The sequence below is a fragment of the Neolamprologus multifasciatus genome, chromosome 13 (genome assembly GCF_963576455.1).
Source record: "Neolamprologus multifasciatus chromosome 13, fNeoMul1.2, whole genome shotgun sequence".
NCBI lineage: Eukaryota > Metazoa > Chordata > Actinopteri > Cichliformes > Cichlidae > Neolamprologus > Neolamprologus multifasciatus.
In genome coordinates this window covers 1,765,596-1,781,369 of record NC_140451.1, presented here as the reverse complement: position 1 = coordinate 1,781,369, position 15,774 = coordinate 1,765,596, and the positions used below count along the sequence as shown (strand labels likewise).

The 15,774-nt window shown below is 42.9% G+C and overlaps 1 long non-coding RNA gene across 3 annotated transcripts; it reads left to right on the top strand.

Moving 5' to 3' along the window:
* Positions 1–2,077: 2,077 nt before the first annotated feature.
* On the top strand, positions 2,078–9,057 carry LOC146504766 (uncharacterized). Of its 3 annotated transcripts, XR_014877607.1 has the most exons (4): positions 2,078–2,324; positions 3,774–5,790; positions 6,181–6,303; positions 6,458–8,066. It is a non-coding gene; the product is annotated as an uncharacterized LOC146504766 (long non-coding RNA). The 3 variants fall into 3 exon arrangements; XR_014877608.1 differs by having other exon boundaries at positions 2,082–5,790; positions 6,388–9,057; XR_014877606.1 differs by having other exon boundaries at positions 2,102–5,790; positions 6,458–9,057.
* Positions 9,058–15,774: the final 6,717 nt, after the last annotated feature.

The following is a 15,774-nucleotide window of genomic DNA, read 5'->3' as shown; positions in this document are numbered from 1 at the left end:
GCCACTTTAGCCTGTCGGTTTTTCTCAGTGCTCACCACTCCTTTAACAACGTGAGAGGGTCCCTTCGTGGTTGCCAGTGTTAACCATTCCTCGCCGTCAGTCCCCTGACCATGGTCGGGAGACGCGAGGGGAGATGCTTCCTCCAGGGCCGAAGTTTGTCCTCCTTCGGGGTTAACTCCCTTCACTTTTGTGGAGTAGTGAGGCAGACAGAAATCAGCCGGGACACCGGAGAGTACTGAAGAGATGAGGCTTTAATAACAATACTGCACACTTTGAAAACACACTGCATAGGCTGTAGCCCGTTAGAACGCTGCTCCCAGTCGCAATCTCTACCCAGGACACACTCTCTCTCTCTCTTTTTTCTCTTCCGCTCCCCGCGTTTCCTTCACGCGCATGCTCACACACACATCACATACACTCCTTACTGCACCCAGCCACACACAAGACGGCAATTCCCGCAACATCAGGAAAGACCTCCGCTCAGTCTGACACCATCACGTGACCAGCAGTAAGAAAACTTACCTTAAAAATCTGTAGGGTTGTTTTCTCTGAGACATGTTGGAATCTGTAAACAGTTACTCCGAAAAGGATCCAGATGTTTCAAAATACTTCTCTGGTGAACGTTTCAATTCTGCGAACATAAATGCTGTGATTAATGGACTAAAAGTCATCGCTTCTCACCCCTATTTATGGATTCAAGGATCAAAGGATCAAATTGGTGGTAAGATTCTAAATATATGTGATGTCATAATCTTGTTAGTTTGGAATACACAGAACAATAAGCACAGTTGTACAGACACATACACACACTCCCAAAAACTAGCCAGCCCTCATGAGGAGGTTGCGACGCCCTCCAGGTGCGGGAAAGAAAGCAGGAAAAACCGGGAGCGGGCCGCCTCACCGCTCTTTACATTAATGGACCGCCCCAAAGAAATCCAAACACGGAAATGCTTTCACACACTTGTGATTATGCGCAGAGGTCCATCCTAGCAGCCAACCTCAGATCTCCATGCAGGCACACATTAATGGACATATATTTACACACATTCAGAGATAAACTCCCCCAAAGAAATCCGAACATGGAAACTTTTGCGCACACTGCACACACATTCAGAGTTCATAATGTACTGGTGAGTCTCCACCTGTTGCAGGTGGATGCAACCTGGACCGTCTCAAGACAGACGAGACCAGATCCACCAAAGAAACTGCAGATGTGAGGACATGCGTCTTTTTGAAACATATAAAACAATAAACATGGTCGTGCAGACACATACACTCACACAGGCTGCGAAAGCCTAGCCAGCCCTCGTGATGGGGTGGACCTCCTCCAGGCCTCACTGCCTTCCCCTCCTGAGAGAAACCCTTTATAGAAGAGTTGAGAAAGACACAATTTGTGAGGTCTGAATGTTCTGGTGAGTCTCCACCTGTTGCAGGTGAGTGCAGCCTGGACTGTCTCGAGACAGACCAGATCAGCTGCACCACAGACACTTCATACCTCATCTCAGGAGAAAAACTGAAAGAACAACATAAAAAAGGAGAAAACGACCTCAGAAACATGGCCAACATCTGTTTGATTAGACTAACAAATAATGGTTGACCATTTTCAGGTGCTCGCCTAACCTTCAGTAGTTGTTCGAGGTCATTGAAACGCTTAGGTTTTATATATCCAGTTTCCTTGGATTGATAATCTGTCTCGTATTGAAATTGTTCTTTGGTCAGTTTTACCTGTTGCAGAATTTCAGGGTCGCTCTTGTTGACTTTAATAGCCACGATCTGTCTGTTTGCTCTGTGAATTGGTTAGAAACAAAACTGAACTTGTTTTGGTTTCTTTTGTAAAATGCTCTGAAAACATCTGGAAAGGGTTTGGGTTGGTGTCAGGTCAACGTCCGTTATGCCATAAAGTATAATGGGTGAGCGCTCGTATTATGGGTTTTAAATCAAAGCAAAGCTACCGCGTCACAAGGGATCAAAGTGATTCTGATGTATGCGCAGGCGCACACACACATGTTTGCTTATGTAATATTGTTTACACTAAATTTGACCGTAGGCAATTTAATATGAGTCAATCAAAGAAAATATTAGTTTTGGAGAATTTTGAAATTCTAATTAATTAATTTAGTCTAAAAGCAACATTTCTCTGCCTGGGCTGCCTTGTACCTCTGCACGTCAGTCTGTTTCAATGTGTGACCCCCCCTCCCCGAAAAGTCGGGGGTGAGCGCACTAACGTGCTGGAGGCCGTTTTAATGAGTGTTTGCTGGAAAACGAAAAATACAAGAAGGAGTCTGCAAGAAGGATTTGTACGTTTTCACTGTGGAGGAGTTTGCGTAAGTCCTAGTAAATCATTTTCTCCAGTGTGGACGTTACACATGCTAATTTTTAAAATCGTTTTTATTATTTTGCTAGCTAGCAAACTCGCGGGATAAATGATTGAAATGCACTCAGTGTGATGCAATACGGTGCCGCTATTCTAACAGTTAGTTATTGCAGGGTAATTTCTGGAATATGCTGTGAATTTAACCAAGATTACACAGCAGTAGCAGTAATGCGAGTTACTTCCCCAAAGTGAAAGCTTTAAACGTTAGCCCGATGCTAAACTAGCCAACTCAAGCTTTCTGATTGAAGGCTAAAAGCAGCGTTGTCACCAAGTAAACAGAATATTGATTCTATTTTGGTGTATTGCTGCATTTTTTTCAAGTATTAACTTGGTGCTTTTGGCAACCTTAGGGGGAAATAATGGTAATATGACTGATCCATATGGACACAAAGAATATCGACTTTTTTGTGCTACCGAAGTTCCGTGGCTTTCATTCAAAATCTGTTTATCGTTAAACAACTTGAAGATTATAATGGCTTCAAACTCACATTGAGGCCTGAGGGGCACTATCAGCCACTGAAACAGTAGACAAATGAATATTTCATACCTTAAGGCTGCCTGTTTATTTAAGGGAGATGAACAATACATTATAATTGTATATAATAATATCACAGATGATAGATTAAATAGGTTTTTGATAGATGCTTGTGCATTGTTAAAGTCTTATATGTTGAATTGATCTGAGTATGTCATCTGTTCAAAGCCTCTCCCAGTCAGTGCTGTTCTCTATGCCTGTCTTACTCTACATGATCTTTTTTAACATCAGCATGCTAAAGGACTTGTTTGGAAGAGACTGCTATTTTATACGCTAAAATATGTTTTTCTTCTGGTTGGTGAAAACACTTTATTATCCTCTAATAGATTTTTTAAATGCTTGGTGATGGTAGTACCCAAAACTAGCTGCATCGGGTACTTCCCTGTGTATTTGGAGAGGATCAGAAGTCCCAGGAATAAAAAAGCAACTAATTATTTATCTGCACAGCCGTACAAGTGGCTGACTGCTAGTTTGTTCCTCTGAGGCCGTGTCCTAGTCAGTGTGTCTCGCTAGATTTCTCTCTCTTCTGTTAATTGAGCCTTTTTGTTTGTTTTGTGCAGTTCTGGTTAATAAGTGAAATTAATAAAAGCCGCAGAAATATTTTCATTGCATTTCTGTTTGTTCTGTACTTGCTAACTGTCAGTTCAGAAGAAAATGTAGCTGCTGTTTGCCAACAAACTCAGTTCCTTTGCCCGATAATTTCCTTCCAAAAAATGCCTACATATATATTTATAAGCTGAGTTATTATATAGCTGAATAATTATATCTTTCAATTCATAACTGATAATGTTTTATTTTAAATTAGTGTCTTTTAGCTTCTTCTGCTTATTATTGTTATCCATCCATTTTCTTCTGCTTATCAAGGACTGGTTTACCCGGGCAGCAGCCTAAGCAGAGAAGCCCACATCTCCCTCTCCCCAGCCACCTCCTCCACTTCTTCTGGGATAACACCAAGACATCCTCAGGCCAGCTGAGAGATATAGCCTCTCCAGAGTGTCCTAGGTCTGCCCTGGGCCTCTTTCTCCTTTTCTCATCAGCCTCTCTTCAACGTGTAGGAATAGCAGCTCTACTCTGAGCCCCTTTTGAGTAACTGAACTCCTCAGCCTGTCTTTAAGGGAGAGGCAACACCCTTAGAGAAAGCTCGTGTTTTTCATCTGTCAGTCCTCTGCTCACCTGTCCCCAAACTCGTAAACAAGAGAAGATTAAAGTCCTCCGCTTGATGCTGCAAGTCATTGTTTTTTATTGTCTTTTTCTTAATATATTCAGATAATTCTAAAAATATCTGTACAACAGTTTGTTTATGCAGTCAGCATTTGTATATATACAGCAGTATTCTCAAACAAGCAACAGTGAACGCACCTGTGTGAGGCAAATTCCACAATCACAGTTCAATCAGTCCCCCCACCCTGACACTTTTTTCCACTTTAAGTGAGGAAATGGAATTAAATCTGACACATCTTTATCTTTTTTGGACATATCAACATATCTTTTTAAGGTTAAGAGAATATGGTCATCAGATTGGAGAAGCTGAACAATCAGAGCTGTGATAATGATATTTAAGGATATTTAAGGTGTGTTGACTGGTTCATAACGTCAGCTCATGTGAGAAAACATCCCATGCTAAAAGTTGCCGCTAGCTGCTGGTTGATGGTGAATTTATTGTGTGTTTCCACCGTCTGTACAGATGAAGAGTAGCAGAGCTGGAGATGAGGCAGGAGGAAGAGTTGACTCAATTCAATTTCAGTTTATTTATATAGCGTTAATCACAACAACAGTCACCTCAAGACACTTTATACTGCAAGGTGGAGGCCCTATTGTAATACAGAGGAAACGAAATGATCAAAACAAGCCCTTTTGAGCGAGCACTTGGTGACTGTGGGAAGGAAAAACACCATTTTAACTGGAAGAAACTTCCAGTAGAAGCAGGTATAGGGAGGGGCAGCCTCTGAGGACTGGTTGGGGTTGAGGGGAGGGAGAAAGGACAAAGGACACGCTGTGGAAGAGAGCCACTCTATGAGCTGTTCATTCAGTTTGTGGTTTAGCTCGACTCCATGACGTTTCTGAACTAATGCTTTGCTCAATTAATGTTGCAATGAATTATGGGTGGATTTTACTGATATTCTATCTTTATGTTGTCACCAAACACATCTACAGATTTAGGATTAGCTACAGGCTCCTCTACCCCTGCTAGCCCTTCTGTCCTGCCCAGGATGGCGCCCCTGGTGCCCCCTGTTGTGGGATTTCTCTTTAGTGTATTGTCCTTTAATGTATTGTCTTGCTTTCATGTTACCTAGTCTAGTATGGGTGGTGGGATTTCTCTTTAATGTATTGTCCTGATGAAATGCTTTCATGTCACTTAGTTTAGTATGTCTGGTTCACACCTTATTCACGCTGGGAAACAGACAGTGAGAAACTGGTGAATGTCTCCCAGGATGGGGAAGCTCACACAGGAAGGCTTGACCCCAGAGTGGGGGAGATTCACACAGATGGTAGAGAGTCTGTCTGGTTAGAGCCAAGGTGTGAACTGAAACTGTAAAAGCCTTTTGTTCTGTGACTGTATAAAAAGGACCTGAACTGTTCATTGTCAGAGACGACTTTCAGTGCCCCCTGACTGACGTCCCTCCTTATGCATGAGATAGCTGAAATAAAGGTGTTGTTACAACTCATCGTGTCTGCAGGACTTGGTAATTGAAATTTCCACAACACCCCTCATAAGGTCCAGCAGTCCTACTGTCCATCCAACAGCTCCTTCTCCCCTCTTACAGCCCCTATGGGAGCTCCATCTGTGGTGGCTACAGGCCTTACAGCTACAGCTACGGTGGCGGCTACAGCCTGGGAGGATACAGACACACACCTCACCTTGAGGACGTCCCCCCAGCAGGTTTGTGCAGCAGGCTGAAGAGATGGAACAGCAAGCACTCACATATTCATATGAGTACATTTAGTTGTTTTGAGAGGTGTACTCAACACAGGACAGTGGCTGCAGGTGCTGATTGTTTTGAGTTCAAAGTAATTAAGGCTGCTGTTGCAAAGTTTGATAATAGAATCTGAAGCTGGTAATGTTCAGGGCTGCAGTACACGTGTAAAGATGAGTCTGCTTGTATGACATCATATGTGCCTTTGTGTAACTCAGTGGCAAATAAATTGGGTACCATAGCTCCATATGCCATTAGTTACTTTACAAGTGTAAGGAAAAGCAGAAGGACTTGTTTTTGGTTAAGACCAGTTAAAATGATGAATGTCTTTCATTCAGTTTCCTTGCTTGGTTTAGACACTAACTGGGCGAGCGAGGAGGACGACCACGTGGTGGCCAGAGGAGAATATGACTTTACAGCTGCTTCTCAGGAGGAGCTTTCTATGCAAGCTGGAGAGATGCTCAACCTCGCTCCTAAAGGTGATGAGCTTTTTACTGGCTGCGGGACATTTGATTCTGAGTGCTTTGACCCAAAACCTTCTGTTTTTGTTTTCCTTATCTTAGAAATAACAGATGAGGGCTCTTCTTTTGTGTGAGCGTGCCCCATGTTTACAACTATCTCCCTCGTGTTTAGAGCTACAGCCCCGTGTGCGTGGCTGGCTCCTGGCCAGCGTGGACGGTGAGACCACCGGCTCGTCCCAGCAAACTACGTTAAGATCCTCAGCAAGAGAAGAGACCGCCGGGCCACAGATGTGGAGAGGCTCGCTCAGGCCCAGCAGGCGAACACGCAGGCACCCCAAACAACCTCAGCTGCACAAATCTGTGTCTCTCCTGCAGCCCATAAACGTACAGCATCTACCCGCATCATGTACAGTACATGAAGGACCCGTCTCGTCAGATTCATTAGGCTCAGCTGTGTCCCCCTCCTGTGTTTCCTCGTTTCCCTCTGTGTGTATTTATAGTAGTGATGGCCAAACAAAGCTTTCTGAAGCTTGTGTTGAAAAACGATTCATTACTGGAAGCTTTTTAACACAGTCCTCTGTGGTGACATCTGCTGGTCAAAAATATGAAGAGCAGCTTGAATCTACAGAAAAACTGAACTGCTTCATTATGATTGCCCACTCTGCAGAGTGGAATTCACAATTCACAATTGGACGTCACTGATCACGTGACTGTGGCCAAACGAATCGAGCATCGACAGAGTGCTTCTGAAGCGGTGTGTTGGTGTTTTCGACACACGCGCCGGAGCGTCAGCTTCAAGCGGGCCATCACTAATTTATAGCATTCGTCCTCTTGTGTGCGTTACTGGTCCGTCTGTGTTCCTCCAGGCTGTTTTTCCTGCTTGTCATCGTGTTTTAACTCCATTCCCTCGTGTCCAGGTTTCTTATCTGGTTCTCAGCTTTCCCAGTTTAGGTTTTCCTAGTTTTGTTTCTCGCCTCCCTCGCCTTTGTTTGTATGTCACTCTCCATAAATAAAGCTCACTCACATCAGCAGTGCCTGCATCTTGGGTCCTCCATTCATATCTCAACACGCAAACCCTGACATTTATTGTGTAGTTACATACTGCTAGGAAGTGCTGACAAAATATGAAATTATGATGCTGTTTATGTAGAGGCACAGTACCAACACAGAACAGCGGGGACACAGAACCAAAACCTAAGAACTAACATCACACATCAAGAAATCAAAGATTAATAAAACAAAACAGAAAACACTGAGCCAGCGACCCAGGACCGTGACATTCAGTTTCTCAAGGAGGAATCAAAGCAAACATTTGTTTCTTTTTATGAATAAGAGATTTCCTTTATGGGTTACGTGATGGTGTAAGTTCCAGCACAGCTCATTTAGTGTGCAGAAGTGCTCCGAGGCCCCTATGAAACACATGATTGAAAGAATCTAATAAATTAGAGGGTGCAGTAGCTGTAGTATGACTTTTTGTTCTCCTGCTGCATGACGACTTTACTTTTTTCTTTCTTTTGGTGGGAGGAAGTCGACATCTCAGTCCATTGTGACGTGCAGATCTTTGACTGGCTTATGAACTCCGTCAGGAGGAACTCAGCAGGAGAGGGAAACAAGGACCAACAAACCCGGCTTGGTAAAAAGGAACAAGAACAGAAAAAATCAACATCATTACACATCCCTGAGCTGTCATTTACACCACCTGTGGCGCTTGATTTATTGGTCACTAAACGTGGTGTGTGTTTGGTGCGTCACTGGCTGCGTGTTCTCTGTTATTTGTCGGTCGTGGAGTTTGGGCATTGATATTTGACATCACAACAGAGAAGCGAGTCTGTCATTGATATTTGACATCACAGCAGAGAAGCGAGTCTGGCATTGATATTTGACATCACAACAGAGAAGCGAGTTTGGCATTGATATTTGACATCACAACAGAGAAGCAAGTCTGGCATTGATATTTGACATCACAGCAGAGAAGCGAGTCTGGCATTGATATTTGACATCACAACAGAGAAGCAAGTCTGGCATTGATATTTGACATCACAACAGAAAGCGAGTCTGGCATTGATATTTGACATCACAACAGAGAAGCGAGTTTGGCATTGATATTTGACATCACAACAGAGAAGCAAGTCTGGCATTGATATTTGACATCACAACAGAGAAGCGAGTTTGGCATTGATATTTGACATCACAACAGAGAAGCAAGTCTGGCATTGATATTTGACATCACAACAGAGAAGCAAGTCTGGCATTGATATTTGACATCACAACAGAGAAGCGAGTTTGGCATTGATATTTGACATCACAACAGAGAAGCAAGTCTGGCATTGATATTTGACATCACAACAGAAAGCGAGTCTGGCATTGATATTTGACATCACAACAGAGAAGCGAGTCTGTCATTGATATTTGACATCACAACAGAGAAGCGAGTCTGGCATTGATATTTGACATCACAACAGAGAAGCGAGTTTGGCATTGATATTTGACATCACAACAGAGAAGCGAGTCTGGCATTGATATTTGACATCACAGCAGAGAAGCGAGTCTGGCATTGATATTTGACATCACAACAGAGAGACTGGATGTGATGTCAGACCCCTCTAAATCGTTTAATTTACAGATATTTAATTCCAATGATTTGACTGCATCATTGTGTCTTTGAGTTATGACCCAAACTCTCTTTCAACTTTGTGAATAAATTCACGTCCCCCTGTGACCTCATAATTACACCACAGTTCAGATGGGATTAATTAGTCATGAGGTCACACCAACAGTGACAACATCAGCAGTGACCTCACTAAAGTTGCCAGGTGAGTCCATAAATAGAACCCGTGACGTGGAGCAGGTACCGCCGTTTTGGACGATGCCACAACGCAGGTATAGACGCAAACGTGCCTCTCGCCCCGTTCGCAGACGCAGGAGAGCCCACAAGGCCTCGGGTGTCCGCAGACGTGGGAGAAGATACCGTCGCAGACATTAGACAATCTCAATAAACATGTAGGATGAACATCAAAATGTGGTCCAATCAAGTTTTTTTTAGATAATATATGTTGTTGTTGTTTTGTGTGTGTTTGTTATCAATGTTGTGAAAAAAGTTAAGCTTAGTAAGCCATCAAGCACTGATTACTCGTAGAAGAGCACCAATAGGAGACAGAACTAATTAGAAGGTGTTATTATTCAGTCTGTACATCGAATAGAAGGCACTAACCACAAGGTGATCTTCAATGCATCTCTGTGTGAATGTGAACGAGGCGAGAAGACCCCCACTGACTGCATGTCTTTAGACTGTGGGAGGAAGCTGGAGAGAACATGCAGACTCCACACAAAGACCCCGGCCTGATGGGGTTAGGGTCCTGAGTTTGATACCCCAAACTGAACGCAGGACAGAGGAAGCGATGGGTGATGTTCATGTGTGCCCAGGTGTATGATGTGGCTCTTTGCAGTGACACAGTAAAAAATGTGGCTGTTTGTCTGTGACTGGTTGGCTGCCCCAGCCCTGGCCCTTCATGTATTTCAGTAATGTCTTTTTCTCCCGTCTCCTCCTCTCGTTTACATGTTTTGCCCTTGTGACCCATTCCTTCTGTCACGTGTGTTTTCCCCCCAGCCATCATGTTCTGTTTGTGCTTAGTTATGTCCATGTCTCATCTCTAGTCCTCTTTTCCCTCTGTATGTATTTACAGTGTACGTGTTCCTCGTCGGTTCGTCATGCTAAGTCTGCGTGTCTTATTCCGTCATGTGTCATGTATCACTCCAAATCTCACTGACTTTAACTAATAATAACTGTTTGCTGAGTGTTATGTCTAAAAGGTATTGCACAATCGCCTCTAGTAGAGGATCAGGTTTGTTTTCCACTGATAATGGATTTTAACATGACTGACCAATGATTGTGGAGCACGTCCATGTAGGATCTTATAAATACAACGAGCAAACTTAAATGTTTTAAAATGTTCAAAACTTAATATATTATATTTCTGAAGTATGACGGAAGGAAAAAGTTTCATATTGTTAAAAATATCCAATTTCATATGATCAAATTTATGTCAAAAAGTTCATATTTATTCCTCCTATGTCATGTGTGAGTACTGTACTGTAAATGTCATATATATCAGATGATACTGATAACCTAATGCTAATAACTATGCAGAGGTCTCTAGGCCTCGACTTTTATGGAGCATGTGAAGTTTGGGGCAGAGTGGACAAAGAAAAGTTTCTCAGCAGGTTCAACAGGTTGCTACAACACAGGCCGATGAAGTATTGCACTCACTCATCCAAACTGGCAAACATGTAACATACACCCTAAGACTGATCCTGCTTTTTACTCCTTTGCTATGATTTAATTTGATATTATGTAGCCATGGAGACAGTTTGCATAGATTAGAATGTTAGATTCCTGTGATGTCATCAATGCCCGATGTTTTGTTTTAATGTCTTGTGATAGTTCTAAGTGCAGACAAAGTCAGAGTTCAAGTGAGTTTAGTCCAATTTTGATCCACTTTCTGACATGTGGTCAAAATCTTGGCCGACCTTTACCACACCACGTGCTGTGGGTGTGCGTAAATATCTAGGTGAGTAAAGTCTCCTTTACCTGTTAAATTCAATTTGTTTTGTCTCTCTGTAGAGGACTTTGAAGAAAAATTCGAGGAGCAGGATAAGCTGGGTGAAGGAGGCTTTGGGACTGTCTTCTTTGGAAAACACAGAGAAGACAATTTCCCAGTATGGCTTCTTATGTGTGCACTTTACAATTCTTCTAGTTCCTCCTGTTCTCTTTTTCTAAAACACATTTTCTCTGTAATGCAGGTGGTGATTAAGCATGTTGCTCAGTTTTTAGTCAGCTACCTACCAGTGGTAAGAAATGTTTGTCTTTTTCTGTTGTTTTCCCCCAACGTGTTCCTCAAACAGCCTAATGTTTGAACACTGACCTTGATGTTCTGTTTCTCAAGCTTCTTAATGGTAAAATGACCGAGATTCCCAAGGAGGTGGCATTGCTAATAAAAGTGGGGGCAGGACCAGAGGCTACGAGCAGCAATGTGACGCCCGCTTAAAACGACTGGTATGACTTGGAAGACGAACTCATTATGGTCTTTGAAAGGCCAAAAAAACATAGACTTGGAAGCCTACCTGGCAAACAGAAGAACCTTTGTGCACGAGAGGGAGGTTAAGGTCAGCGAGTGCAAGATAACATATATGGCAAACTTTAATGGATAATGTAAATCTGATTATTTGAACGTATTTTTCATTTGTCTGTCTGGTCATAATGAGACAGCTGGTACATGCAGCCACTGAAATGCAATCCAAGGGTGTCTACCATCGAGACATTAAGCCAGACAACATTGTGTTTGACACATCGCCTGATCATCCAGCATTTCTATGTGTCAAATTCATCGATTTTGGTATTGGAGTCCCTTTTAGACCAGAAGCAGTCACACGAAGAAATGGTAGGTCGTCAGCCTCACTGTTTAAATGTCCTTGCCTGCCCACAGGCTTAGAGTCCACATGAATTCCTTACCATGAATAATTACTCTCTGGATTTTAGGGACCAAATCAGCAACTGATGTTAGTTCTTTTTTAACTTGTAGTTCTAAATTAGAAGATTATTGTGATATTGAAATATAAAAATAAAAGTATGGTAAGTATGACTGCACAGGGGCTTTGTGGCCTGGCTGCAGAAGTCACTGGATAGAAAGCTGCTGACGTTTCACTGCATCCTGCACCAAGAGGCATTGTGTGCGCAAACCTTTCCTCTAGAATGCACAGAGGTCATAAATGTTGTCATTCAGATCATCAATAAAATAATGGCAAAAGGTTTAAATGCTCTCCACCTCATTACTGGATGAGGTGGAGAGCATTTACCCTGATCTCCTGCTGTATGACAGAGTCCTGCTGTCCAGAGGAGAGGTGCTGAAACGCTTTGCTGCATGTAAGATAAGATAACTCTTTATTGTCATTGCACAGTCATACATAGTACAGTAGTACAATGAAATTGGAAAATGTCTGGGAGAGGTGAAAGTTTTCATGAGCAGCAAAGGGCTCGCCTTTTCTGCGCTGGAACAGCCAGAGTGGCTGAAAAAGCTGCACTTTGTGGACATTACAGCGAACCAGAAGAAGCTGAATACAAGTCTTCAGGGGAGAGGAGGCACAGCGTTACACATGCTGGAGGAGGTGTTAGCGTTTGAGTGCAAACTGACAGTTAATAAATTCAGAGCATTTGCAGTCTGCAATCACCACAGTTATTTGGGAAATAATTCCACGAGTTCAGAGAGGAAAAACCCACATTATCCTTCCCCATCACTGCCCTGACCATCGATCCATCCCTGTTAAATGTGACTGGATTTTCAGGTGATACTGAGAACCTTGTTTGAAACATGGAATGCCATCCCGACACATAAACATGAAGAAATATGCATTTGGAGTCCTGACGATCTTCAGATCCACATACGTATGTGAGCAGCTGTTCTCCACCATGAACTGTGTTACAAACAAACACAGCTGACGCCTCACAGACGACAGCTTACAGTCCTGCGTAGATGAAAGTGACTTTGTAACTTGTAACTGTAAATTAAATGTGTAAGTGATATTTATATAGGTGTAAACTTATCCACAGCTTTATGCCTTGTTGCTGTTTTAGAAAGAGTTAAAAAATGAATCCACTATTTAAACCTTTTGAATGCAGGATATTTTATTAAAGCAATTTAGCAGGAGGGGGGAAAAGCCAGCTCACATACTATGATCACATAATGAAATCACTTAATACTCATCTAATTAACCCACTCTTAGCTAATGTTGATCTTTTGAGGAGAGAGATTGAGGAGAGAACGGGCACATCCATGCCTGAAGAGGCCCTTATCTCTGTTTTGCATCCCTGCAACTTCAACACTCCAGGGATTCAGTTGAAATCCAAATCCTCTCAAAGTTATAATTCAAAATAAAACAAAATAAAATAAAATGGAAAATCTCGGAAGTTGTAATCCTGCAGGAAATCGACAGAAATCCAAATCCTCTTGAATTTATAATTCAAAAAAGAGCAGAGAAAAAGCCAAAAAATACAAAACCCAAGTGTAAGTGTGCAGTTCAGACAGCAGCTGATCTCTGGGCTCTAGAGTCTGACCAATTTGGTCACATTTGCAGCCAAATTTCTCACTGGTGCGACTAATAAAATCCTAGATCGCACCAGCGACCAGCCGTTCAGTACATTAAAACAAAGTCTCTGCGATCTGAAAGTCTCCGTATCACTCCCGTATCATCACTCCCCGCCTGGCGCTGACTACAGCAGAGTACCTGGCCTACCAGTGTGAGAAACATGTGCTGGTCATCCTCACTGACATGAGTTCCTACGCTGAAGCTCTGAGAGAGGTACGACTGCCTTTACTTTCTTTGGCTCATGTTTAGGTGTTGTTTGTCAAAATAACATCAGTGTAAAAGCCAAATCCCAATGAGTCACAACGTTGTAATATAATGGTATTCAGGGCTCTAGAGTGCGACCATATTTTTCAATGATGCGACTAAAAAAGATCTTTGGTCGCACCGGTGTGACCAGCTGTTCAAAAACGTAAACACAGACCCGACGCATCACAATCAGCTTTCTCACACGGACACGCCGTCGGGGCTGAAAGCCGACAGCTCGCTGACTCTGATGCGTCGGCGCGTCCGCGCTTTGTGTTTCCGTCTTTTTTGCGCTCGATTCTGAGCTGCAGGTTTTATCTCTCTAACCAAAATTCACTGAAGCAGCAGCAGAAGATCCAAACTACGCTCCACATTTGATCAATGTCGTCATTAATGCCCTCTGACTTTTGCTGTTTTGCTACCAGCAGATAAAATCACACTTCCTGCACAGCTCTCTCTCTCTCTGTACTTCAAGAACAGTTTCCCGTCTCAAATCTCTGTTTCCTGCATCATTCATTCACTTATCACCCACCAGTCTACCGTTGTTTACAGCGCTGTCGGCCGCTCGGACAAGAAAGCCTAATTTCTGCTGTTCAATACTGAAGAAATGTAAACTTTTTAAAACGATGCAATAAAGTGTATCTGCTACAGAAAACAGGGCAGGAAAATCTCCTTCATGTGTTTCTGTTTTATCCTCAGTTACTTTGACACAAAGGCCTCTGCTGTGATGCTCACACCTCTGATGAAGTCTCACATGTGTCAGCACTGATAAATCATCAGAATTGTAATATTTCTGACTGTCTGAGGCAAAATCAAATTGAATGTAATCAGGACCTCGTGAATCAAATGGATTACAGAAATCAGTGATGATACCAGCTGTAGTGAGCAGCCTCGGCCCGACAGAAGTGGATGTAGCTGTGGGTAAAAAGGTGGAAAGAACTACTGATAACTTTTTTGTTAAGTTAAGGCCTGATCCTTCTGAAATTCATAGCCAGCTCTGACACGCAGCCATCAATCTCTGGGCTCTGAAAAAGCAGCAGTGTGTCCAGAAAACACATTATATGCTGCGATAAATGCCCAAGTGTCCCTCTAACACTGCCTTTCAGTGGCAGCAGGTCAGAGGAACAGGATGACATCATACTGTATGCCTAAATGACATCATACTGTAAGGCTTATATGACATCATACTGTATTCCTATATGACATCATACTGTATTTCTATATGACATCATACTGTATGCCTATATGACATCATACTGTATGCCTATATGACATCATACTGTATTCCTATATGACATCATACTGTATGCCTATATGACATCTGTCACGGCCCAGCGGCACGAGGTAAATGTTGTGGTGGCAGAGCAATGCCTCCAAGTTTTGGCACTGCAAAACTTAAGAGACGCATCACATTGCATCCCTTGTCTGAACATTTAGTGTGGGCTAAGCTGCCTGCTCCTGATGCCTCGGTGGTGGGAAGTGCTGTCATTATTGAACCCACTCAATCTCAATCCAGATCTGCACAGATCCTAGTGGGGCGAGTTTTCACTTCCTTGTTTGGGGATGGCTGGGTCCCTGACTCATTGAGCAGTATGAGTCCATCTTTTCAAGGCACAAAATGGACTGTGGTGAGGCTGCTGACTTTGTCCACAGAATCCGCCTGGTGGATGACAAGCCCTTCAGACTGCCGTACAGACGGGTCCCACCATGCCATTACGAGAAGCTTCGCACTGCCCTAGATGAGATGGAGGAGTCAGGGATAATCCGTAAGTCCCAGAGTGAATTCTCATCCCCCCTTGTCTTAGTTGTTAAGCCAAATGGTGACCTGCGCATATGCAATGACTTTAGATGGTTAAATGCAAGAACAGTTAAAGATGCAAACCCATTGCCTCATCAGTCAGACACCCTCGCAGCACTTGGGGGGAATGTTTTTTTTTTCTACAATGGATCTCACATCGGGGTTTTACAATGTCAGACTTCACGAGGACGACAAAAAATACACGTCATTCTCCTCCCCATTTGGCCTTCATGAATATAACAGGATGCCTCAAGGCCTGACAAATAGTCCTGCTACTTTTATGCGAATGATGATGTCCATTTTTGGTG